This window comes from Triticum aestivum, chromosome 1B (assembly GCF_018294505.1).
Source record: "Triticum aestivum cultivar Chinese Spring chromosome 1B, IWGSC CS RefSeq v2.1, whole genome shotgun sequence".
NCBI classification, from domain to species: domain Eukaryota; kingdom Viridiplantae; phylum Streptophyta; class Magnoliopsida; order Poales; family Poaceae; genus Triticum; species Triticum aestivum.
Genome location: NC_057795.1, coordinates 290,310,832 through 290,314,161, shown reverse-complemented (window position 1 = coordinate 290,314,161; position 3,330 = coordinate 290,310,832). Strand labels below are relative to the sequence as shown.

The 3,330-nt window shown below is 45.1% G+C and overlaps 1 long non-coding RNA gene across 1 annotated transcript; it reads right to left on the bottom strand.

The window, feature by feature from the left end:
* Nucleotides 1–974: 974 nt before the first annotated feature.
* On the bottom strand, nucleotides 975–2,217 carry LOC123090375 (uncharacterized). The gene is made up of 3 exons (XR_006442436.1): nucleotides 2,078–2,217; nucleotides 1,558–1,722; nucleotides 975–1,469 (listed from the first exon to the last, which is right to left on the bottom strand). It is a non-coding gene; the product is annotated as an uncharacterized lncRNA (long non-coding RNA).
* Between the last annotated feature and the right edge of the window lie 1,113 nt (nucleotides 2,218–3,330).

Sequence of the window (3,330 nt, the reverse complement as noted above, 5' to 3'; positions counted from 1 at the left end):
GATTTGGGATTCGAGAAACGCCCTCGTATTCAGAAACGAGGATCACACCCACAGAATTACAATTCGTAACATTGTAGCAGATTTCTCCCTCTGGGTCTTTCGGTTCAAAAAGAAATAAGACAATACTTCTGCTAAGCAATGGCTGAATTTCCTCTCTGCTGCTATTCATTAACTATTGCTGTTGTAATCTGAACTAATGCTGTAATTCTTCGATCCTCTTTTGAGTGGTAATATATTTAGGTGGGGAAGCTCTCCCCCCCCCCCCCCCCCCCCCCCCCCCCCCCCGGTTGACCGTTCAAAAAAATATCAACAAAAAATATCAACAGAAAAATACTCCCTCCATCCTAAAATAAGTGTCTTTGATTTAGTACAACTTTACTACAAAGTTGTACTAAATCAAAGACACTTATTTAGGACGGAAGTAGTAGATAAGGTAAAATTATATCAAGGTCATTCAGATAGCTCCACCAAAACATATGTTTTGCAATATTGTCAAGTAATATAAGGTGGGACAATAGTGCATAACAAATACATGGAACAACAATAACAATCCATAGTTCAACTGAAAAAAAAAACACTGCCGAAATTATGTAACCCAAACTAAAAGAAAGTACCCAACTGATTATTATACAGATCCATTCATTATTTTTGATAGTGAGTAACCTTGTTTCTGATCTCTTCACAAGTTAATTAGTGAATACTTCTAACCATAGCTTTACTGTATTAGAAAAGGTGGCTGTTTCTCAAGTAAAGGAAATTCGGTTCATCAAAAATCGTTGATAATATAAATTGCAATATAAGACAGAAATTTAATTCAAGAAATGTATACCAAATTCTTGTCATTTTATTTCCAAGGTCTTTAAGTGAAAGGTTGCAGATTAGACTTTTCAAGTACATTGTTACCAGCAAGCCAAGCAAAAGAAAAACAAAAAATAATTCAAATTAAGTGATGTTAGTAGGTTTACAAAATTATAGAGCTAAGAAGCTTGCAATAACAAAAAAAGGTTAAATGTCATCAGTACACCTTCTTTAGTGTTGAGCTAAACAAATATGCAATAAGAAAATAGCATGTCCATCAATACACCAAATGTTTTAACGCCATTCTCATGAGATGCCCCATTGGTAGGTGCACATACTAATTTTAGATTTCAGCCACAGGTCACATGGAGAGAACCAAGGACGTGAAAATTTGGAAATAGACATATTGGGGGGAAAGAAGAGGGGACCTGAATACGCAAGGGGTTGTGGACATTGACTATCAACAGACAAGTGCATAAGTCCAGCCGCTCGAGTTTTTCGAGAAAAGAACAGATAGATGAAGAGGAAGTTTCTCAATGTACAAAATCCTCTAGAGAATCTGCCCATGTCCTCTCGAATCCTCTCTCTGGTGGTGACTCGGGCAGAACGGCCGCGCGCCTACCAGTCTCCAAATATGCTCAAGTCAATTGACCACCGCCAAAAAACATTACCTGTATGTACAAATTGGATTGGCAGGATGTCAGGACAAAGAAATTGTTTGGTGGAAGAAGGAATAGTACATGAAACGGAAAGAAATACAGGGGAGCCTGGTGTATTGTTGTTCCCCATCGACATGTCCTCTCTTGAACAGTGCCCTCCATCCCCTCCAACGTGAATCCTGCAGGGCAACAATCTGAGAGGCCCGGTATGCTTATGTAGTTGCTGGAGCACCATGGAGAAGAATAGGTTGCCCACCAAAGTTCCCTGTACCAAGAAGAAGAGAGGAGGATTGAATTAAAAACAGAGTTACGATCGCTGAGATGTTGAGGAGGGGGGCATGCGCGCTGCCGTAGCGTTTATCCACCATCGCCGGCTAGGAGCAGGATGAGACATCGTCCGCCATCGCCGCCAGAGTTATCCATAAGGACATTTGTACCAAGGGCCAGCGGCCCATGCCGCATGCTCGCCCCGCCCAACACCACCTGGAACCCCTGATGCGGATTCCATCGCCGCAACCTCAAGTTCCTCAACAGAGGCATCGCCGGATCGTTGCCGCTACCACCAGCATGGTTAGGGATTTTCAGGGCCTGAGAGAGAAGGGGGAGATCAACGAACTGACCTGGAGGCAGCCGCTCGAGCGCCGGATCCTCTCGGGCGCCTCTCCCTGGCTGGATCCCCTAGACCGCCGGTTCCCTCGCTAGCGTCGCCTCAGTTTTTTTTTTTTTTGAGTAAAATTCATCGGTGGTACCTTAACTTGCGTCGCCCGGTCACTTTGGTCACTGTACAAAAAAAAACTCACGCAATGCGGTCATTGTGTACGGTGAACAGTGAAAATACGGTCACTGTGCGCCGTAGACGCAACGTACGCCGCAATTTTGACCAGTCCACGGGCTCCACGTAGGCGGGGCAGAGGATTTATGTTAAAGTGCCCATTTGCGGGAGACGTTTTTGTAAAAAAACCGTTTAGATAGAAATCCCCAATTCTTCCCTCCAAATCCCTAGTTCTCGCCGCCGCCGCGCCCATCCTGCCCTCTCGCCGCCGCGCGCCCATCCTGCCCTCTCGCCGCCGCGCGTCCATCCTGCCCGCGCCCCCGACAACGACTGCGCCATGTCTTCTGCTAGTTCTGCCCGGTCTGGTCTCCGCGGCCGGACAGTGGTGGTGCCGCTCATCCCATGTCCTCGCTGCCAGGCGACAGTGAGGTACTACGTTTCGAACACAGAGGATCACGAGGGCTGGGTGTTCTACAGATGTCCCAATCACTCTGTGATTTTGTTCTTGGCATCAGTTTTGCCCTTTTGTTGGTCAAAGTTTAATTTTTTGCTGTTGGTTTGCAGGCTACTGGGTGTGATTTCTGGTTTTGGGAGATGGAATATGTTGCGTACCTAGTAGATGCTCATTTCTTGGTTGGTGAAAGCACAAGTGCTCCTTAGGTGGTTTTGGTAATTAATGTCAACATATCTCTTGTTGGACTAACACTTTTATCTAGTATGTTTCAGGTAAGTTCAACAATGGAGTGGCATGGACTAAAGGATGTGGGAACTCCTTCAAGATGCTAAGGACAAAGGATTGGCTCAAGCTTCAAGCTCAAGACTCTTCATTTTACATTTTAGTGGTTCAAGACCACATTGAGTCTATAGGAAAAGCCAATACTATCAAGAAGGGATGAGGTGTTGCTTAATGAGCCTCTTGCTTCATGTGCTTAGTGATATGCTCCAAAACCCTCAGCTACTTTCCCACTCCCACAAATGACCTAAACCCAAATCCAAAATCGGTCACACCGATTCTTCCTATCCGGCGTCACCGATTCCAAAAGTCATAGCCACTGCCACAAACCCTAAGCAAATCGGTCTTACCGATAGGGATCTCGGTCT